Here is a 24,293-nt window from a genome sequence, read left to right on the forward strand (position 1 = left end):
ACTCGAAGGCATTCAGTCCACTTAACGCACGCATTTGATGGCCACTTTCTGACCCTTCTTCCTGCCCTGTTAAGGTCTAGACCGCCGAGGACAGAGTAGGAAAGATTCGAGCTGGCCTCCTGCGCGCCGGGGTTGCTTCCTGCTTCGCGCGCGGACCATTTATAGGTATATATATACGTAGCAGTCGCCACAGCTGACTTCCCCAATTCTATACATGCAATATGCCTGAAATCGGCCGAATGCCAGACGCCGCAGGTCAGCTTCCTGAGTTAATTCTTAAAAGCTTTATACATTATCATATGTGTTTTGTTGACTTGTACGAGGCAGGAACACTCGAAGGCATTCAGTCCACTTAACGCACGCATTTGATGGCCACTTTCTGACTTCTTCCTGCCCTGTTAAGGTCTAGACGGACAGAGTCGAAAAGATTCGAGCTGTCCTCCTGCTGTCCGGGGTTGCTTCCTGCGGCGCGCGCGGACCATTGATATATCTCCGTAGCAGTCGCCACAGCTGACTTCACCTGTATGCTAGGCATGCAATGTGCCTGAGCTCGGGTGAATGCCAGACGCCGCAAGTCAGCTTGCTGAGTTGTATTCCTAAAAGCTTTATACATTACCATAAGTGTATTGCTAACTTGTACGTGTCAGAAACACTCGATGGCATTCAGTCCACATAACGCATGCAGTTGATGGCCACTTTCTGACTCTTCTTTCTGCCCTGTTGAGGACTAGGCGGACTGAGTCACAAAGACTCGAGCTGTCCTCATGCGGTCCGGGTTGTCATCCTGCTTCGTGCGTGGACCATTTATATATCTACGTAGCAATCGCCACAGCCGACTTCACCAATTCTATACATGCAATGTGCCTGAGCTCGGCCGAATGTAAGACGCCGCAAGTCAGCTTTCTGAGTTGAATTCTTAAAAGCTTCATACATTATCATAAGTGTATTGTTGACTTGTGCGAGGCAGGAACACTCGTTGGCATTCAGTCCACATAACGCATGCAATTGATGGCCACTTTCTGACTCTTCTTTCTGCCCTGTTGAGGTCTAGACGGACTGAGTCGAAAAGATTCGAGCTGTCCTCATGCGGTCTGGGGTGTCATCCTGCGTTGCGCGCGGTCCATTTATATATCTACGTAGCAGTCGCCACTGCTGACTTCACCAATTCTATACATGCAATGTGCCTGAGCTTGTCCGAATGCAAGACGCCGCAAGTCAGCTTCCCGAGTTAATTCTTTAAAGCTTCATACTGTCGCGTAGTGTTGACAAGGCCGTACACGCCAAATAAAGTCACAGCGTGATGGTACTGAAATAACCCTTTATTGGGGCTGACTTGCGCCCGCAACAGAACTAAGCAACTCGGCGGCGACGATAGCAACAAACATGCTCGTCGGTCGTCGGACAAAGAATGCTCGCCACACTCGTCAACGCTCAATTTAAAGGCTGCACAGAACAATCTAGATAACGTCGCGAACAGCTACCAGCAGGGGCTGGAACATTGTGGAAAGACACCCGAGTGGCCGGAACCTTCGAGACAGATCTCGGTGCATCTTGCGCTACAACAAAACTGATAAAGGTGTGACTCGCGACATCGACAATTAACAAACAAAGATTACGGAACTGATACACGGTCCAGAATCAGAGTGATAAGCCTGTATGCCGGCGGCTGGTAAAAAACAACAAATACTGTTTTGAAGGTTTCGCGGCAATACATTATCATAAGTGTATTGTTGACTTGTACGAGGCAGGAACACTAGATGGCATTCAGTCCACATAACGCGCGCATTTGATGGCCACTTTATGACCATCCTTCCTGAGACCCTTCAAGATCTTCAAGATGTGCCATAATGTGCGCTCCTTACCTGCACGCGTCACAACGTAGCCTGTGCTTTTGATCGGCGTTGAGCGACCAACGCTTAGACTTTTACTCCCGATGATCTCCTCGTCAGTGTGCTCGCCGTGGCGATCACCTGCGTCATACCATGCCATCACAAGCAGAGTACAAAATAAATTAAGTGACGTCACAAGTGTTACTTTTGGCACCAGTTCTATTTTATGCTGCGTGGGAAAGCTACGAACTGCAGTCAGGACAGTTTCTTTGTTATTTTGACTACGAGCTTGTAGCGATAAAAAATTCCTTTAGTAACATCAGAATTATGTGTATATATTGCACAGCTGTTAGATAGCTGCAGAATATTACTACAGAAAAGTTATAGACGAACAAAGAAGTACTAAAGAAAACCATGGTAGGGTGACGTTAAAAAAGAACACTAGTAATGTTTTTGAAAATTTTCTCTTTTTCCCTGTCAGCTCCTGCGAGCTAATGCAAGAGCAGGAGAGATAAGCCATCGGTAAATATGCCTGCGCCTTCATCATAGTGATGTCATGCACTATATTTTGCCACTATGCGCTGTATATATTTACTGCCTATGCCTACGATCAATGCCATATTGACTCCGTGCACGCATCTATCCGATTGCTGACTTAGATATTAATTGCAGTGAGCTCTTTAGTACTCATTAAAGCCGTGCGCCTGCTCTAAAAACCGAGAGTGCATTCGCGCACTTGGATTGTCATTTTTATTTTTCGTGTTTACTCGCAGTTATACAGATTCTCGATCGTGAGCGCATTGAAGTGATGACATTCAGCGGCCTCGAAGCCTAGAACTGAACTCACTGTCTTATGTTCTTAGGCTTGACAATGTAAACCAAGGTATCTACACATATAGGACAGTGCTGTCAAGGCGTTATATGTTCCCCCTGGAAGTACGAAAGAGAATATGTTGAAATAAAGCTGACAAATATGTGTGCTCTAGACGGAAAAACCTTCTTGTTGACACAGAAAGAGGAATCATCCCGCAGCTGCAACAATTGTTGAAAAGCCAGGCCTTTGACCCCGATTCTCAATCTAGGTGTTGGGATTGAAACTTTTCTGTTCTCGAGCGACGTCCATCGTGAACCTTATGAGAGTTTAACTTCAGCTTATTGAGATAGCGTTAACGGTACTCTTCGGCACACACCCGGCGTTGTGCACCGGCGTTGTGCCAGGAAAGTTAAGATTTATCGAAATATTCGCGATACCCCAATGAATCGAAATTGATAAAAATACGACAAATCTTGACATAAGCTTGTTACACGATTGAAATTTGTTATGTAATGTAAAACAATTCGCACAGATAATCTAGATTCTATCAAACCTATGTCTCAATTGCTTTGTGCCGGACACGCTGCCACCAAGCCATTGAAGCAAATTTGTAGATTTTATTTAAAGAGGGTGCTTTTTTTTTCTTAAGGCAAATAAAAATAACAAATACAACAAATAGCGTCTTTGTCTCCAAAGAGGCACTTAAAAAGAGTAGTGGGCTGAAGAAAGGATCATTGACACCCGTAAAATGTAGTTTCAGTGGCCCTCCCCGTTTTATTTGATTCTAGAACTACATCAGCGTTCAAGCATACATTCACTGTTACGCAGCAGTGAATATAATCGTGAGTTGCTAATAAACCCTAACACCATGCGAGGGATCACCAGAGGGTTCCTCTGAATCGTTATTCGGCGAACCTTTTCTAATGCGCTGCCATGAGCCACGTCATCATCATCATCATCATCAGCCTGATTATACCCACTGCAGGGCGAAGGCCTCTCCCATATTTCTCCACATAACCCGGTTCTGTGCTAGCTGCGTGAGCCACGTAAAATCCATTAAAGAGGCAGCACTCGGTAGGGAGTTTTAGCTTGGGGAGCTGGAAGCCAATGCGCTCTAGTGGAATTAGCCCTGATTAGCCTAGGCATGCGGCTTTCAATCTGAGCATGCGCACTCGCACCCCGTATTTCCCTAGTCTCGTAATCGATAAGGCGACAGAAAGCCCCATTCCAAAACTAACCAGTGGCAACTGACGGTGTGCACACTCTCCTAGAACACGAGGCGATCAATTTCGCAGGTTCAGCACTTGACACCATAATCCAGCCTTAGCGTTGCCGCTGGTAATTTCTGCACTCACTAGTCCCCGCACTATATTAAAGAGGACATTAAGGGCAGGTGAGCGTCTAGAGGTGCTTATTTTGCGCTTTCAGACGTCGTATACTCACCAGCGCCCAAAACTCCACCATAGGCCACGATGACCAGTAGGACCACTCCACAAACAAGCACAAACAAGACAAGGACAGTGACTCTCGATCTGCCGTTGAAGTACCTGCGTGATGTGCCCAATTTTTCCTTCTTTTCATAACATCATTCGCTCTTGGGACAGATTACGAAAGGGGTGTGGGAGCGTGCAAGGCACATTAACACAACACCTCTATATTAATCTCAATATTCTCAGTATGTCGCTAGGGAATAAATGACGGTCGCTATGCTGTATCCTTCCATGTGTAAACTACGTGTCTAACATGCGTGAAGGGCAGCTTCGGTGGGACGGATAAATTCTTAAGAAGCGGCTCTATGCGGACCTGTGCATGGTTTCACACTGCCCTGCATCTTCCGATATTTCCACGTGATCAGTTATAAAAGTATTGAGCAGAGACTTACTCTTCTTTATCGGCTGAAATGCAAAGAAGTAGAGTTAGGCCTTCCATTAACAACGTTAGCAGCTTTCAAACTTCGCCTTAAGGATTCTATTTTAGCTCCACTTATAAGGAGCGTCTTGCACTCAGTGTTTAAGCCTGTCCGAAAGGTAGAACGGACATCAAGCACCTGGTGCTTACTTTACATTACAATATTCTGGACACAGGTATATACTTACTTGGCAATTCCGATTCGAACGGAGAGAAAGCACTGCTGGAGAACATGGTAGGCTCGTACAATGGCCCGTCCTCTGAAACCAAAGATACGTTCGAATGGCTGGGAAAGGGCGTGTCAGTTGGCTTGGGAAAAATTGTCAGAAAACCTTTTTCGTCTTGATTCCGAAACTGCCATGCGAAATGCAAAGCTACATTGCAGACTCATGTCTTGCCTAAACATTACCACTGTTAATTCGCTTCGACCGCATATTCTTTGCGGTCACGTTGTTACGCTTGTACAAAAAGAGGCTTGTAATAAACGCACGCTCGTCTTAGGAATGTGGAGACCATGGATAAGCTTGAAAGAACAACACAGGGGAGCAGTTCGTTTCACCTGACGGGGAAGCGGAAAGAAGAATCTGCGTGGAAATACCAGCTGTGATACGGGCCAGAAGCTGGACTTCGCAAGCTCCTTGCAGTCGCAGGGCTGATGGCTAAGGTCGAAGAGATATTGCGGATGCTTCCTGCTTTGAAAGGCAGAGCTTGGTTGAAGCACCGGTCGCCAATCGTGTTTTTCACCGCTCGCGCGCTAACGGATATCACATCACGAGACAGGGTATAGAAGAGGAAGAAACCGGAAGATGGCTTGGTAAAATAAAATTTAGTAGGACGCATAAAAGATAGCGTTCACAGGTACGCATTTTTATTACGCAACTTTCCTTACAAATTTTATTTACGTTTTCGGCATTTTTAAATTCGTTACCTTAACATCAGTACTCATCCGAAACAAGCGTTAGTCGAAACACGCGAAACACACACCAATGCATTCAATAATGTAGTCATCTAACAGGCTTGGTACCCAAAGCGCCTCTTACTATCGAAAACGTCTGCCGATATCGGCCGATGAGACTGTCCCTCTCCTATCCACCTTTTGCTATTCTGCCCCGTCCACTGACCTCCGTGCTTGCTCCATATCTTTGGGGGATAGCGCCATGAGGGATAGCGGGGATAGCGTTTAACCGAACGCTTAGTGACATGCTCGCCATGTGCGATTCTTCTGACACGTCTAATTGGGATCAGGTGCTTCCGTACGTCACCTATGCCTATAACATAGCGTCTCAGGCAACGACTGGATTTTCCCTATTGTTTCTCCTATAAGGTCGTGAGCCTTCCTGTCTACTGGACACCATACTTCCTTACCACCCCGACAATTCAGAGTACACTTCTCTTTCTGCTATTGCCCGTAATGCTGAGCAGTGCCGTCAGCTGGCTCGCTCATTCACGTCGGACATTCAAGATCTTCGCCGACATGAGAGCAGTCACGGCAAGCTCGCTTCTGGCTTTCCTACCAACACCCTCGTTTGGCTCTTTATTCCGGCTGATTACAAATTCTCTGCAAAGTATCATGGCCCTTATCGTGTATTAGAGCGCACATCTCCAGTTTACTACTTTGTGGAGCCGCAATGTCTTCTTCGGACCACCGTCGCCGCGGGCGAGAAGTTGCTCATGTCAGTCGACTTAAACCATACTACGATCCTCTTGTCGTCCACTCGAAGCTCGGACTGTCTTGTTCGGACGAGATTGTGCCTTATTCTACGATTGTCGTGTGTCACCGGTCGCCGTCTCCAGTCCTCCGAATAACCACTAATAAACCCCTCTTCAATATATATATATATATATATATATATATATATATATATATATATATATATATATATATATTGTAAAGAAGACAAAGAACAGAAAACGCTGCGGCATCGCCATCACCATCGCCTGTCTCCGGCGCCCATCTCGCTCGCGCTGAAGCTGTGCCCTGCGGCTGGTAATTCGATCCCTTGTGCCCAAAGTACTGCCAGCGCTAGACGTTCCAACCAACCATTAAATCCACATTACAATATATATATATATATATATATATATATATATATATATATATATATATATATATATATATATATATGTATGTATGCTCATTTGTGTGTGTGTGTCCTTGCGTGTGCGTGTGTGTGTGCGGCATGGAGGAGTAGGTAGTTAAACAAACATAGTAGCTTTTATTCAGTAGCCTATTTTCAGTGTTTGGAAGTTTTATGGTCTCTTTTAGTGTCCTATTGAACGCTTAATAGACGTTTCGACCTGTTGCAAAAAAGGGGAATCTCCAACTCACAGAACAAAATTCTGTGAAAAAAAGAATTTCTGAAACTTCAAATAATCCTAAGATGCCTAGATTTCACGCATAAAACTCTGAACTCTTCATGATAATACTAATGCGCAATGCGTAAGGATCTCATTATCCATGTCATAATTTTATTCTAATTTAATATTCATGATGGAAAATAGCGCGAAATTACGCGAAGGACAAAAGGAAGTAAGACACGGACAAGCGCTTGTCCGTGTCTTACTTCCTTCCGTCCTTCGTGTACTTTCGCGCTATTTTCCATGATGAATGTTAACCAACTCGCTCAACTTTCGGCATTACTTAATCTAATTTAATACTTCGATAACGCGTCCCCCACTCAACATGCCCCTTTTAGCGCTTATGTTACACAATGAACACAAATAAGGCAGCTTTGTTCCCCGCACCAGTATAAAATGAATAAAAAAAACTTCGCACTTACTGGAAACAAACTAGACCTGCCAATAAACGTGGCCAATCAGTTTTACAAGTCGAACTCCTGCAATTAAATCAAAGGACTCAGCCCGTATTTTTCTCTGCAGGATTGCTCAAACATAACATATAATTATAAGAGTTTTATAGAGTATGTGTCTCATGCGTAGGCAAGATTTGTATTGTGAATTTCACTATAGTTTGATACTCTGCCTTAAATGGGCTGTAATGTGGAGCTTGCGCAGCGCTAGACGCTTTGGTAGCTGTACAATCAGTTCAGTTCAGTCGTGTCCGACTCTTCTTGACCCTATGCACCATGTCACGACACGCTTTCCTGTCTCTCACTATCTTCCTAACATCACATAACTTCACCTGCAGCACCTCGAGGATGCTGCACAATAGGGAGCACTATTTTCTCTTGTTCAAACATGTTTTGATACTATGTGATAGGGGGAGTTGTGCTGCAATTGTTTAATACTAGCATCGCCCTGGAGTGGATCGACCATTATAAATTGGGACGCAGACTGGTACCCCCGCCACATGTCAGCCTATATAATATAGCAGCTGTCACGTATAGGCGGCTTCAAGCTAATACCTTCATGAACCCGGTCTGGGCGTTTCGCGCACTACCAGACCTTAGGGAAAATGATCAGTGCAAACTCAACTACACATTTTGGGAGTGCCTACCATCCCCAGGGATAGGACTAAATATAACAAGTAGAGAAGCCTGAGATACCCTGCTGCGATGCGCGGACCCTGCAATCTAGTTCCGCACCGCACCCTCCATCTGACAGAGGGCGATGCTAGTTCTGAAAACTTGCAGCACTGGCGGGACCGAATTTGCTTAAGATATTGGCGCAATTTACACCGAATGCCGCATGCCGTGAAAATTATCTTGTTTCCCTCGCATAGGCTCGGAAAGGAGCCGCAATGCTTTATATATGCACTGATCAGATCCCAGGCAGCACACCAACATCGCACCAATCCCGGCCCAACGTCGACAAAAATTGGTACCAACATTGGCGTTACACTGGCTTTTTGAGAAATTACTACATTTTTATATATTGGTCCGACTTATATGCCAACATTGCACCTGTCTTGGCACTGCCAACATAGGCTATCAGCTGGCCGTGCCCCTAGTGTCACGTATTGGCATGCCACTAGTATTCACTGGCACATCTGACATTGGCAATAAACCGGCCGTGCCGCTAGTATCATATATTGGTATTTATTGGCATGCAACAAGTATTCATCGGCACACGTGGCCTGCCACTGTTAAGCCACCTTTAGCCATGCAGTTATTTCACCCTTGCCCTTACTGCTGCCATTTGCTTAACTGTCACTCTGACAATTGTGGTTTTCTTATGCAGTCATTTCCCAATACCACCTTGCATGTCATCTCCCTAAGGAGCCATAAAAACCACGCAATTAAATGAGGCAAGCAAAATATTTTCCGAAAACATTTTATTGAGAGCTCATATACATGTAAATGCCACAAGGACATCAGAGGGCCAAAATGCAGTGCAGGAGGCATTGGATACAGGGTTAATATGGGAGAGGCTAGTAGGTGTAATTAGAAACAGGGCACTAAGCAGCACATGACCAGGTAGTGCAGGTAGAGGTGATTGGGTGCAGTGTGCATTGGTCATGATGGAAGGCGCTGGACATGTTGAGCAGGGTTGATGCACCATAGCCTTGTAGTGCGAGAGGTGTTGCAGGAATAGGAGGCTGAGCATGGGTGCATTTCAGGGCAGCGTCCACCATGGATGGAAAATGGCAGTGGACTGTGTTGAGCATGATAGTTGGCAGTGAAGGGTCAATGGATCAAGTGATGAGGTTGAGGGGGCGGGGGAAGCACATGGCCCAGGTAGTAAGCTGGGCACCCCGCAGGAAACAACCATTCAGGAACAGTTTGTTGAGGAGATTGGTCCGTGGGTCTTACAAATGACATCTGCACAGAAGACAAGCATATATCACAATAAGATCTAAACTCACCTTCTCAACACTTATCCAAACACATATTTGAAGTCTGGGTGCTCTATACGATTGAGTACAAAATGCAGTACCCCGCTATAGTAAAACCTCTGATAAAGTGAAACTGAAGTCCCAGTTCATCTTCCATAGGCAACTGTACATTTTCCCCCTTTATAGTAAAGATGTTTTGGGTAAAAATCGGTTAAAGTGCTTCTGGCCATGGCGACGACTCCCGCGCACTACCTAGAGCCGCGAAGCCAAGACTTTTTGTATTTGAAAACAGAACAATAACCCCGAGTGTTCGTTTAGGTGGCTTTACTACTAGCCATAGCAGCAGTCAGATGAGGGAAAGCGCGCAGCGCGAAGAAGAAAGTAAAGCTGTCTACAAACATAGCAAGGAGGCAGCGTGTTCCATTCAGAAAGTAAAGGAGTAAACGTGCAGCAAGAAATAGGGAAGGGAAAGAAATGGGTCAACATACACTACAATGTGCAGTACAAATCATGAGGCAGTGGTGGCAGAAAGTGGAGGTGCAGCGAGTAAGGTCTTACAGCACTTGAGTGCCATGCGAATTTATCACTTATTGCCTTTTAAAAGACAGAAAGAGCAAAAAGGGACACCATGCTCATGCAAGGCTTTAGTTTTTACGTGAAATCGAACTTGGTTGCATTCGTAATTACGTCTTCATGCTTCAAAGGTACTTCCACAAGATGTAGAGAAATTTTATAATGAAAAAATTACACAAAGAGATGATAAAAGCGAGATGGAAGGTATTTAGGTTTTTTTTTTTTCATTAAGCAACAAGACGTGTTCCGTAAGTGCCTATTTAACTACAAGACAGCACTTTCAGGACCATGTCATCGCAGACCACTGATACAGTAAATACCATGATATAGGAAATATTTTTGCTGGCCTCAGTGGCTTTACTATAAAGGGGTTCTACTGTATATATTGAAGGCCTATTGCCACACATTCTTCTTTTAGAGCACTTTGCGACAGGTTTCTGGGCCTGCAAAGGCATGCAGCATCTTATGACGTAGGGATGATAAACCTATATGCAAAATAATATCCATTCCAGATACAAAAGAAAGATATTTGGAAGTAAAAACCTGCTTCCGGCAAACCGATAACTTCAGGTAGATGCTTAGTGTTCATATAGATTTACAGTTCCTGAAAATCTGACGGTTTAGGCTCCAGAACTTTTAATTTTTAAAAAATTCTTAAACATTCCTGCAATAGACAATATGGATTACTAAGCATGCAAGACTGGATGATATTAAAGAACACATTAAAGAATATTTTTCTGCAGTACACCAGTTACAGGCACGCATACATTACTGCGGCCAGAATAAATAATTGCCCTGACAGAGTCAATCAAGCTATCTTCAATCAGCTAACTGAGGGAGATGTGTAGATCGCAGATATTCTCAAGGCTGTGTACGCATATAATATTCTCAAGATAACCGTACCATTTCAAGTTCCAGCTTTTTAGTTTTCACAGCTTTATTGCTTGCTGCATTCTACTATAAACAATTGCTTTAATTGTAATGTACCAAGGAATAGTTTTCATACAGTGCTCATTATAAATTAAAGATACCAGAACAACATGCACACAAACAAGAAAAAAGAACGGGACAGAGCGCCATTCACAACTGATTTATTGTGCAGAATAAAGTACATATATATCTCATTGCCGGCATATGCGCAAAGAACCCATTCAGCATCATGAAGTTTAAGATAAGATATGTTCAAGAAGCCCATGCCTCATACCACAGCCTCTTTCTCTGGGAAAGCATTTCTTGAACATAGCTTATGTTAAACTACATGATGCTGAATGTGATGTAGCTGAATGTGTTCCTTGGGCATGTGCCTGCAGTGAGATATATATGTACTCTGTTCTGCACAATAAATCAGTTGGGAGTGGAACTCTGTCCCGTTTTTTTCTTGTGTGCGTGCATTGTTTTGGCGCCTTCAGTTTATAATAAATAAACACGAACAAGCCCAACAAGAAGTTCTAGTAATCATACAGTGCATGCTTGTTCAGCTAAAATTATTACAGTCAGCCTGCAATGAGCAATTGAGCAAGTACTAGAAATTTACTTTGCATAGGCAGATAAATGTTATGCTAGATCTGAGTACAATGATATTGTACTTCCTTATCAGCTAGCAGCCTACCAGGTATGCATTTTCCCTCATCACAGCTAATCATATGGCCATACCATCGGCAACCTTCCACGTGCAAGATTATATTCAGTTAGGCATACATGGGTGATTTTATGTCCAGGTAGCAGGTGTGATGCTTGGGCATCTGATTTCTTAAAACCAATTCATAGTAGTTGTTGGTATAGAGAATAGTAATCTGCCTGAATATCTGAGGCCAAATATTATTTTCATTGCTTAAGCACACCATAAAATACAATGCTTGATGTGACTATGGGATCATAAAAAAACGATACATCTAGCATAACAGTGATTTTTCAATTTCACCCTATCACAATAAGTTCCTTGAAAAACCAGTTTAATCCTGAGCTGAAAAGTTGTTTCGCACACATTTTACATTTCAGTATCTATAAAACGTTGCTATTTTGTGAATATATTTCAAAATCAAAATTTCTTAACAGACTCACAAATTGTTTTTTTTTTTCAAAAATGGACAATATTTTGTACTCAAATTACAAATAATATTGTGTCTGGAGAAATAGTACTGTTTGCAGAACAAAACAGCACATACGCAAGAAAGCACCAATATCACTCAAATTTAATGTGCAATACACGAAATGAGAGTTCACCTAAAATTACAAGTACAATAGCCCTGTTTACATGGACTCAACAGCACCGGGTTGAATCATCGTTGAGTAAGCAAGGTCATCATTCTTGACCCGGCTGATGTCTACATGAACTCGCTTTCTAGTGAGTAAGTATCGTAGCAGAGCGTTGCATCGAGATTCGAAGTTATTGTGCAAGTTCTTACTCGTATTTGATCCCATTGCCTTTTACTATCGAGAGCTTAGATTATTTTTTATCGTTGATGAGCGCTAAAAAGCATTCATTTCGAGTGACGCTCGTCGCCGCCCCAGAGGCTTTTTCATAGCCCAGAGTTCCCCATAACTAGACTCCCTTACTGGACAGCGTCTACATGCCTTTAGATAAGCGGGTCAAGCGAATTAACCTACCCCCTGCAAGCGAGTTAAAGCAACCCGCTCCGCCGCCTATTTTACTCGACCCGACTGTGTATACATGAACCCCACAACTGACTTTTCACTCGACAGATGTACTCGACCCAATACTGCCGAGTTCATGTATACAGGGGTGGAACGCACGTGTAACAAGTAGCAATGCTGCTAAGAATCCAATCTGCTTTCTTCTGGCTCCCCATCCAGTTTTCTAAAAAAATATCTTGTCTGACAAAGGAGGATATTTGGAGTTAAGTAGCTAAGCAACACAAGATCCATATGCTTGCTCTAACGCATGACTCCTCAGTGCACTTACAGTTGTAATTTGCTTGGTCATCTGGCAGTTCACCAAACCGTCTGACTAGACATGACAATCAAAAAAATAATCGGCGGATCATTTCTACTTTTATTAAGACATGCAAAAGCTTTTTGGTTGTTGACATAGCATTCAGAGACTGCGGGAGTTTGGCAGTTTTATACGTCTTATTTCGTTTGGCAGTTGCAAGGGGATGTAGAAGAAGAAATATGAGTAGGGAATATAAGGGGTGACAACATCCCGAAATGAAACTAATGGACCAATGATGTACACTGCGTATCTTAAGTGACGTCACTGGTAACATCAAACACAGAAAATCGTCCTTGAGTATGACAAATTTGAAGCCCAGGAGGTGAGTTGGTTGTGGGCAAGTAATTGGTAAAGGGCAGTCCCCCTGAGAGGTAGGCGGCAAGATCACTGCCACCCATTATGGGGAAAGCCCTGGCAAGCATGCAAGCAAAGGTGCACATATATAAGAGCAATAAATGCACAAGGAATGCACGCCTGAATGAGCAGCTGCACTAATAATTTCCTTTTGTCTTGCAGCCCACCCCTCCTGCACTGTAAGCAAGTCTGCTCTGTTTTCCGAACACAGAAGCATATGAAAAAACAAACAGAATGTCCTCTAAAATTTACAAAATTTGCACGAGTATTGCATGATGATCTCCTTTCTGCAAATGTCTTGCTCTAGGGTTACAGAATAAATTCATTGAAGCTGCGAATAAAGCGAGTTGGGAGCTAATGGCAAATCTCAATGGCTTGGGGAGAGAATTAGTTATAATTGTCACTTTGAGACAAGTAAATAGCCTGGTTTAAATCAAAGTAATATTATACATCTACATGGCTGAAGCCAGTGTAGGCAACCAGAAATGTACAAGCAGTCAGTAACTGCATGTCTGTATGAACAAATACATACAGTGCAGGCAGCAGTAATGAAGGGAGAGTGGAAGGCAAATAGCCTGAGCAATACTGAATGGCTTTCTTTTCTGCAACCTCAATACAGGCTTCCTGCGAGTTCTTGTAATGCAAGCATAATCAAGTATGCTAAATATTCCATCACTTAAAGCACCTGCACTCCCGTGTTACGCAAATGACAACTACTTCGTCAGTTCAACAAGCTATGTCTGTTATTGTGCTATTACACCACAGGTTCACTCAATCATGCCTCAACTTGAAATAGCCACATACTGTTGAAATAAAGCAACGAAATATAGCACCAGCTATTAAAGCACTGTCAGGGACATGAAGGATATTATTTTCTGCATACTGTGGGCAAGACTTCTGAACAAGTAAGTCTTGAGCTAAAAAGCTAGAAAAAGTCATATAGCATGCAATCGTATAGCGAAAAGCCAGCAGAGCCTTTTTTAAAGCCTTTATATAAAGCAAAACAAAGGCAACGTGTCATACTTACCGAGGCAATGCTTCCTTACACACAGCATGTTTCATGGCAAGGCTCCCACAGTTGTTGACAGGTTATGCAGCACCAAAATGATGATGATGTTGTCTGCCTCACATTCACGCAGCACTCCTTTGATGGCAGATGATTGTTTGTGCAAAAGCAGTGCGATGATACAAGTGGAGCAGCTGGACTGCGGGCGTTATAGAGCAAAGAGCCCTAAATGCAAGGAAAGAAAGTCTCCATTAAATCGATGCCTCTAAATCATGATAAAAGCATACCACGGCTCTTCTCTGTTTAGTTATTCTATAATTTAAATTGAAAGCTGTCTCAAAAAAAGTACTAATTGCAACTCTATGTTCAAAATGGTATAACAGCTGTGCCAGGGCGGTGGGGCGATCAGTTAGCATAACGACCGGAAAATGCATACTGATGTTTCATGCAGTCTTGATGCTAGAGCAAAGTGTCATGGTGCGGAGAAGAAAATTAAAAGCATGCACGGGCGCCAAACGTGTGCTACACAACCGACGCGACTAGAGGTGTGCACGGGCATAAAGTTCGAGCCCGACCCGGGCCTCATGCTACAAACCCGAACCCGGCCTGGAACTGAAATTGTCTGAGCCCACCCAGCGCTCACACTGAAGGCTCCCGCCCTGCTGGACATGCTATAACAGACCAGTTGCAAAACCTACAAGTCGGCTTCCCTATGAGGCAGGAATTCATGCACAGTGGCGACAGAACCTGATTCAGGGATAATAGTTAGGTGCAGTACATGCATCTACCACAGTCCACGCTGCTTGGGATGCAGTTCCCCACGCACAGGCCATTGTCAGAGAAAGGTTTTCAGGCATTCTTAACACTGGAATAAAGGGGGGAGCACTGTCACCCTAGGGGTGAAGAAAGAAAATTTAGAAAAGGGACACTAACCGGAGAGGGTAATAGTGGGGCGACAATGGGCACGCGAATGATACTGTGACGAATGGGCAAGAGGTGCGGGAATTACCCTTCCCGTCAGGCGATGTGCTAGCACTGTACCCAACTATTACCCCAAAGTCTATGCCACCATTGTGCAGGAATGTCTGCCGCACCGGGAAGCTGACGTGTAGGTTTTGCAACTGATCTATTGCAGCTGAAGCAACGATACAGAAAGAAAAAAATAGGCCACAATCCCTGGCGATGCATCGCGCGACGACGACGATAACGCCTGTCGCTGCCGCTAGTGCACATCGCACAGAGCGAAGGACCTCAGCGACAGAGACGCGTTTTCAGCCCTGCTTTGTTAGCGCCGCCTCTTCGTTTAGTAAATGAGTATAGTTACGCTATATCCAGTTTCTTGCACTAAACAGCAACACTGATGAAATTTCTTGAAAAGCGTCGAGCCCCCCCTTCCCCCCCCCCCCCCAAAAAAAAAAATGGTCCCAGCGCAGCGGCGTGCTAATATTCTGCGATGCAAACATGATTGAAAGCAGTGGCGTTTTTCTGCAACTTTCGAAAATTACCAATATCTAGCCACACTAGCCTTTTTTTGTTTTGCCATACTACCCTACCAAACTTTTACTAAACCGTCTCGATGCGCTCATATATGCACGGATCAGACGAAATGAGCGTCTGCAGGATTTTCGCTCATACCGGACAAGGGAAACAAACTTTGCATGCAAAAAAAAAACAAAAAAAAAACAACGAAGGTTAGTACCCCAAAGCCTTTTGCGATTGGCTGCCTCGCGAGCTGGTTCCAGCATCATGAGCGATTTCTAAAAACCCAGAACCTGGGCGACAGCGCCGAGCGGCAATGCTTTAGCGGTCCTCAGCTCACTGCGCATAGTGCTGCCGCGCGACTCATGCGGTTAGCGTTTTCTCGCACCAGACACGAAAATATATGCTTTTGCCCGGACCGGACCGACTCCGCCCGAGGTCACCCGAGCGGCCGAGCCAAGTGACGGCTATACGCCGTTCCAGCCACTGTAACGCCGTGAATATCCGAAGTTTGCTTTTAGGGCTACGATGCTACGCAGTTGTTTACTTTAGGAAATCAGTACTCTGCAAAACAGCAACGGTTTAACTTGAAATAAGCTGCAAAATGATCGGAATCAAGTCGCGCATACTTGAGAACCACTTTTCAAAAGTTAACAATGTAAGAAATATGCTAAAAGAAGACAAATCTCCCTAGCACATGGCTTACGCAGCCTGCAGCAAAAATGAAATGTAAGACAACGCTTGTAATTTAAAAAATGCTCAATCTAAGAGGCTAATATTTTGCTCCAATATACACAAACGATTTATAAAACCTGAATGAAAAAATTTGAGAACTTACATGGAATATTTCTTGAAGAAAAAAGCATTTTCCGTGCGCGGTGCCACCGAACGTCGAGCCGAGCGAACGAGCGGCCGTTGGAGGGACGAAAGAACGGAGCGCCCTCTTTGAAACAAAATACAACTGCCGCCGTCATGCCGGCTAAGCGATTGTCGCGTCATCCTTCGAGCTTTTTAGTAATCGCTTTTTCAGCAGATCGATGGTCTCGGTTTTGTACCCTCCGTTTAGCAAGCGTTTCCTAGATGACAGGACTTGAATCAGCCTTGAACGATGCGCTGCTGTTGCTGCTCATCTATGTAGGGCTCTGTGCCAGCAGCGAAGCGCGTCGTCGCCCTGGAGAGGCGCCTAGCTGTTTTGTTTACAACACCCAAACCTGTTCAAGTTGTATTTTGTGAATGCTGTGTTCTACTACGAATAGTTTGCTCACTTTTAGCATACCAACGAAAATGCTTTCATACAATAGTGCTCAATCGAGTGGAATATTTCAATCACCCTGAAATGAGGATTTGAAGCAAGTTTGTTGAAAATTATTGAGCTAAGCATCTCAGTACCACGACTTACCACCTCTTTATAAGGTAGTTGCATACCATGCTTACATTTTTTCTCATATATCCGCACCGTCAGCATCATTCTATCTGCTAGATTAGTCGTTTGTTGGCCCGATTCATTAGGCGCTTGTTTCTTTTTCAGTTTAGTTTCTTGCGTATATTTTATTGGCCAAGAAAATGCGGTAAAAGCACATTTCTCTATGCAACCTGTTGTGAGAGCCCGGAAATGTTTGAAAGAAGCCTCCAGTCTGTTAGCGTTTGTCTTTTTATTACTGCGCAATTCCTTCCCCTGGGCGGCGGCCGTCCGCCCCTTGGACCCTGAGTGGTGCGTCGACCCGTCCACCGCTTTGGCGCACCTGCATGGATTTCGACGCGCGCATGCAACCTCGGACCTTGCTCGCATCGCATGCGTTGAGAGAGAGCGATCCGGGAACGACAGGAGTGCGAAGTGCGCGAGCCTCGAGGACGGGATTGAGCGGTGCGTCAGCACGGAGAGCAGGCGTTGGAAAACTCTGCGAACGAGCGTGTGCGAAACAAAGATGTGTCATTGTAATCCAGTTGTTAATATACCCATTGTACCTTTTCGTATTTTATTTGTGTTTCCAGTCTTTTCTTTCACATTTTTTTTTCGTTCAAATGCTAACAAGTCAGTTTACACGTGGGTATCTTCTCTCCATACACAATATCTGTAAAAAAAAAAAAAAAAAAAAAAAAAAAGCTACCTTCCCCGCGCACGCCTGTAACTGTTCCACCACGGAGGTAGTTAGATAATAAATAAGCTTTGATACCGAATTAAGCTTAATTGCAAAACAACGACTGCTTTATTTAGTTTTTGAACTATACAGTTATTCCTTCTTGCCATATGTAGCGCAAGCATTGTATTGCAGTGAACGACGACGGAATCGCGAAATTGGGGGTGTGAATAAGAGCGGAGAAACGTTACAGACTTCTTTTTTTCGCACTTGTGCGAAATAAAGAACAAACAAACGAGAAATTCTAAAATTATGCTATCCATGCACTTGGCATGGCGTCGAATCAAAGTTGTTCTGCTTAGCTGCCGCTCTTGTGTACTGGCCGCTACACGAAGCTATTTTGTGTTCCTATGAAATTCAGTGTGACAAAGCCCCCCGCGGATATATTTCGCGTTTCAAGTTTTTGTGAAATGTGGAAGCCGGCCCGCCGCCGTGCCGCGGGCGACTCTATAGCTGGCTCTGCGATCATTTTTGCCACTGCAGTGATTTGAATATTCGCGGCTTGTTTAGCAAATAGCTGGCGTACTCGTTTGCCGAATGAGTGTTTCAAGATAATCATAGAGCATTTACCAGTACCGTATGTGTGCGATATTCCATCAGTGATTAATGCGCCATGGTCATTGTAGTCGTATTTTTGATTTTACACGTATGGAATGGTCTACTCTTGCAAAGCCTAAGACGTCAGTTACGCTAGCTGCACGTATGTCAAATAGGTATATGAAAGAAATAGAGCCTTAAAGTATAGCGGCTGACGCACTGCGTCGTAAATTCCCGCCCGGGCGGCGGCCGTGTGCACCTTGAACCACACGTGGAGCGTCAGGGCCTGCGTCTTGGATTGCATCGCGCAGCGTGTAACCCGACAACCCCACCTGCAGAGCGCATCCACTCGGGCAAGTCGGCGCCGCTGTTGCTGGCGCCGTGCCTCGATGTTTTTCTCCCTTTGTTTGTGATGTTTTCAATGCACCCTAGCAAGCAGCGAACAGAGCGTCCATATTTCGGCGCGAGTGAGTGCCCTCAGTGGACTGGAACAGAAGTGCGCGGTGTGTCGTCAACAACAGCGGGCGCTTCAGAAAAAACAAATGTGCGAACGAGTGCGATGAAGAAAAGTGAAACTGTAACCCAGTTATTTGTTTCAGCATAACCTTAATATTATTCATACTGAGATTGTACGTGCAGTGTTTTCTCTCCATTTTTTTCTAATACTTCACTTCTTAGAGCGACAACGAAGCAGGAAGCGTCAATACGATTTGCCATATGTGGGAACGTTCATGCATGTGCGGACCGACGTTTAATTTACCGCTCAATAACCCAGCTTTAATTTAGATCACCATTGTTGAATCGTTTAAGCGAAAGTATGTGCTGCGATGCATCGTATTCGTATAGCTTGAACGGCCAAGTGTATTTTTAAAGTGTATTTCGATGGAACCGCGCTCGCCATAGTCGATCTGCGAGCCTTAATAGGCCGACGCATATCGCTCATTAATTGCATCGCACTGCATGCGTGTCCTGCGGTAATCGTCTGTTTGAAGCCACTGTTGTTAAAACTGATGCACTCGGGGGCAAAGAAATTGGCTAAAACTTTTGGAATTCTCTTCACCCAGAGCAGCAGGAATCGCCACGGGAGCAGCCATGGAAGAAACTAGACCATTGCCGAATAGAATACAAAAAATAGCAACCATTGCCTAGGCACGATATATGACATGTCGTTTTGATTCTTTCTGATCTCTCGGTCGGCGTGGAGCTATTTATCGCCGCCGCCGCCCGGACCAGCAAACGGTGGTGAACTTATTTGATGCCGTTGACCGATCGTCGGTCTCATCCAAATTCGTCACAGTATACATGTGGATTGATTACAGTGCCAGCTTAAGTCAATGAAGATCTAGTGTAAAAGAACATGGTGTAATCCCAAGCAACTTCAAAAACAGCTAGGTGGAATTAAAGCAAACACGACGGAAACCAGCACCGCGGAACTATAACTATTTAAAATCAAGATTTCCGAAGCATTAAAAATTGCAAAGGTAACTTGAAAACATCGATTATAACAGCACAGTTAACGACTCCAAGTATTAAATGAGCCTGCCAACCGCAAAAGCACGCTAATGCGGTTTCCCACGGAATATTTCCAGCCACATGCTAATTTGCATCTAATATTGACCAGTAGGTGAAATAGATAAGACAATGTTGACTAAAGTGTATGCCAATGCATCTGGCGGGACATGGTAACAGAACTAACTATTGTCCAGCATATGCCATATAATAGCCAACGTCAGTGGAGTAATGGCTAACGCTGTTCGATATAGCCATCCTTATGAAAGGGCAATACCAATACCGTTGATATGTAAGGTATGCCAGTGTATATCTGACATTGGCTGGCCATTGTAACAGAGCTGACATTATTGTCCAGCATATGTCGAATATTAGCCAACATCAGTGGACTGACGGCTAATGCTGTCCGTTATAGCCATCCTTATCTCATGGCAGCGCCAACACCGGTGATACGCCGGATATCCAGGCCCAACGTTGCCATCCTTGTATAATGGTACCACCGATATTGTGAGGGCATCGGATATGACGGGCCAATGTTGTTATCATTATAAATAGGTGCGAACAATATTGGTTACCAATGGAATCCTCAGGGCCAGTGTTGGACGTGTTATAGAATGGTACAACCAATACCAGCCATAAGATGGCAGCGCTGGGCCTACATAGGGCTGATCTCTGCCAACTCACTGACAATATTGGCCCGGGCTGTTGTGCTGCCTGGGATACTTGCGCCTATGCTCCGAGATAACGAGTTTATAAAGTTCACTTACATTCAAAATTTCTTACTTTCTTATCCCTTGCATATACAATGCGTGAAGAAAGGCTCTGCACAACGCAGCACGTTTTCTAAAAAAGCAACTATGCGTTCCACCTTTCATTTGTACTTACTCAATCATATCGCAGCACTAACTGATAAACTTCAACTCCATAAGAAAAGCAAGATCCTCGCCCCTATCCGAAAACCTGTGTGCTGCCAAGCGTTGCTAAAAGGAAAGAGTACTCGCGTGGTAATGCTTTTACTTCGCAGCATCCCATACGGTTGATTACAAAAGGGAGCCTCATCGAGTTCCTTGTTCACCACGTGCCTCACAGTACATTTGCAGTCGAAACCGAGCATTTATTTTTCAGGTGTTTGGATGCTTAAGGAATGTCCCTGATCAAATTTCATTGGCCATCCCTGTCACTAAAAACGTGTGTGTGGGGTGGGGGGGGGAGTCATGAGAAGCGTTTTTACACATATTTCTTGGCACTATGATTTACATATGTGATTCATATTTATGTTGATCGCCTTTTCGTTGTTGGTTAGCTTTTTATTTCGCTAAGGGTATCTGGTGGATAAACATGAGCATGGCACATGTCGATGATGCTATTTCGGGAATTCACCCCAGTAGCCGGAGAGTCTGTCGATTCAGATTAGTTGGCAAGTTGCGACTACCACACACCCCTCTCCCCTCAAAGATGCTTATACATTCTGCTCTTGCACCTTTCAAAGGGTGAGCAGTCAAGCATTCCTATATTTCTTTATGTTGGGCCACGAAATTCACGCGAAATGTTTTTTCAGTGAAAGACTAAAGTTGTGGGCCAAAATTATATTTGCACTTTTATATCAATTTGGCAACCACTTGTTTTTCGCCGCGAGGTGGTTCCATTTTTCACACTCAAAAATAAGGCCCAGTGCTCCGAGATCACGCCACTTTTTCATTACAACAGTATTTGCTACATTAAAGCGCTAATGCTTCTTGTGCCAGATTAAATATGTATCAAAACGAACATTTCAGTATTTACAAATATATATATTTACCAGCCTTCACTGAGTAATATAAAAATATAAATCAGGAGACAAGCAGTTAGCGCGATGATAAGGAGAAACAAATAGTAAGAGGCACAAGCAATGAGAACGGTAGACCATTTTTTCAATGCTGTGAAAAGAAAACGGAAGCTCAAGGCGGCGTCCGCTAAATAACTCAATCACACTGTATTTGCGCAGCAGTTTTTACTTTGGCACAGTGCAATAGCCATTCGTGCGGAGAACGTGTCCTCTGTGGACGTAGCAATCACATTTTGTTTAATCCCTTGGCTGATACCATCCTTGATGCAAGGATATCAGCGCAATCGCTACGTACACGTCAATATATGACAGAAATAGAACAGAGAAGGAAACATTTCTCCATCAGCGTTTGAGGATGTGTGCTTACATATCGAGCTGTAACACTGCAGCAGGAAGCAATAAACAGTTCCCCACAAGTTCCATATTGCTTTCATCCTCTAACGTTATAAATCCTAGCGTACCTATGTGCACAAACAGAAGCAATTCACCTTTTCCTACTTAAAGTACGGAAGCCGTAATTGTGTTCATCGCATGAAAGATTTCACCTTCTAACGACTGTTTTTTTTTTAATATAACGGGGAGATTTTGGTGTACAAAGTGTAGGTACAATGAGCTAACGTAATGGTGGCACCGCGGTTGGCGTTTCTGTTGCGTCAGTAACATATCTTGCAGGCAGTGCTGTGACTATCGTGAAAATGTTGTGTCCAGGAAGGGGTGGAATTAGTGATAAGAAATAGAGTGTACAAAACAACATATGTTCCTAAACCGCCCTGTATCACAAAAACAAGGATAAGCATGCCTTATTTTGCAAGTCTACAGCGCCTTTCTAGAAGTTAATAATTTTCATGAGTTCACAAGACAGAAAAACAAGCACTGACAGCACAAAAATGGCAAGTGTTTAAGCGGAGTTTTCCGAACGAAACTGCTGCTATGCTATTAACGTCGGTCGATGGTTCCTTTATTCATATGAGGGTCAGAAATGCCGCACCCGCTATTCAAACGCGGCGTAAAAAAATCTAGTTCGAACTTGGACCTCCAAAGCGTCCTGTTCACAGCAGTATCCTTGCCCACCCATTTCTTTAATTTCGCGAAAACGACACCCTAAACTTTAATGCATTCTCGAAGACTTAAGCAAGAGGAAGGCATCTCTCATTTCCAGCGCTGTAGCGGAAGAAATAGACTTCGGTTCCATAAGTTGGCTGCCTCTTGTTGAAATAGTGTGAATATTCGATTACATTCTCCATCTCTGTTCGCGTTCCGCGCTGTGCCGTAACACCTATTTTTAAGAACATCTGTGTGTACATTTCAACCGGAAATGCCATGTATATTCCTCAAGTTTTTTTATTTGTTATGCTCGTTCTCTAGAGAGCACGTAATAGCGTTCCAGGCGTAGAGTTTATTCCCGAACTTTTGACAGCGGCGAGCTTGTGTAACCTATTTTGTTCCTTAGAGTTGGGATATTGCATTGAAAGCAAAGACAGCATTGCGTAAAATACGACATACAAGCAGATTTCTGGCGTTTCAAACTGAATGGATTCATAAAACATGCCGCGAGGTGAGGATGACGGGAGTTAAAATGAACTTAGCAAGAAAGAGCAAACACACGGAACCATTTTCAATGGTATACATTCCCAGTGCATTTGCTCTGGGAAGCATAGTAGAAACCAAGTTTTGATTTTTACCATCCTTAAAAGAGGAAAACAATTATACTGGTGCACAGGATATTATACCTTGTTCTCGTACTTGATTTTATGCTCTTCAATTTTATGCTTTTCATTAGTTCCTTCTACGTTCAATGGTACGTAGCATTGCAGCTGTCTAAATGAAAAAAAAAAAAAAAAAATATATATATATATATATATATATATACCGCGTGTCCCAGCTAACTTGAACCAAGGGTTACAAAATAATATATTTGAGATAGGTCAGTGAAACCAGTTGCATACAACTACCAGCCTGCTTGCGCACTACAGGCAATTTTTTGTTTTGCAATTAGTTAATTGGATAATTATTTTAATTTTTCTAATTTAATAAATATTCACCTTAGACCAAAAATGTGAATTGGAAAGTTGTAGAGCACCTTCAGAAACCCCCATTCCATTAATTGCGATAAAGAAAGTCTCACGTGTATCTTTTTTTCCGGGCTCAAAAGAAAGCCCGCGAAATACAAATACCACGTTACTAGCGCATTTGAGCGCAGCGATCGTGGTGCTCTCAGTCGTGGTTTGAGCGAACGAAATCAGCTTCGGCCGTGACCCGATGGTCCCGTTGCAGCGGCAGGCAGAAATGTTGGGGATGGTTGGAGTGAGCTCGAGCTCGCCCGTCGTCACCGCGATCTTGGCCAGGCCTGTGCACCGCAGCAGCCTACGTCACGACAGGCGGATGACGATAAAGAACCGGCAAATGAAGGTGCAGCGCTAATTTTAGTCGAGTAACATGTCATCTCGCCCCTTTACCCAAGCCTGTATGCACAGATTCAGTGGCTGATACCTTATCGCTCATCCGTTTGCCGTAAAGTTCGCTGATGGGAGAGAAGGAGGGTTTGTTAGAATCCCGGTAGTGTCGGCTCGCCGCTCTCGGGGCTACTTGCACCATCACGTGGGCCGGCTGTCGGACGCGGGCGAAGAAGCCAT

General features: G+C 44.1%; 1 long non-coding RNA gene across 1 annotated transcript; it reads right to left on the bottom strand.

The window, feature by feature from the left end:
• Positions 1 to 8,770: 8,770 nt before the first annotated feature.
• LOC146181574 (uncharacterized) lies at positions 8,771 to 17,045 on the bottom strand. The gene is made up of 3 exons (XR_014700006.1): positions 16,490 to 17,045; positions 14,194 to 14,397; positions 8,771 to 9,272 (listed from the first exon to the last, which is right to left on the bottom strand). It is a non-coding gene; the product is annotated as an uncharacterized LOC146181574 (long non-coding RNA).
• Positions 17,046 to 24,293: the final 7,248 nt, after the last annotated feature.

This window comes from Amblyomma maculatum, chromosome 8 (assembly GCF_055883805.1).
Source record: "Amblyomma maculatum isolate TAMU_Amacu chromosome 8, ASM5588380v1, whole genome shotgun sequence".
Classification (NCBI taxonomy): domain Eukaryota; kingdom Metazoa; phylum Arthropoda; class Arachnida; order Ixodida; family Ixodidae; genus Amblyomma; species Amblyomma maculatum.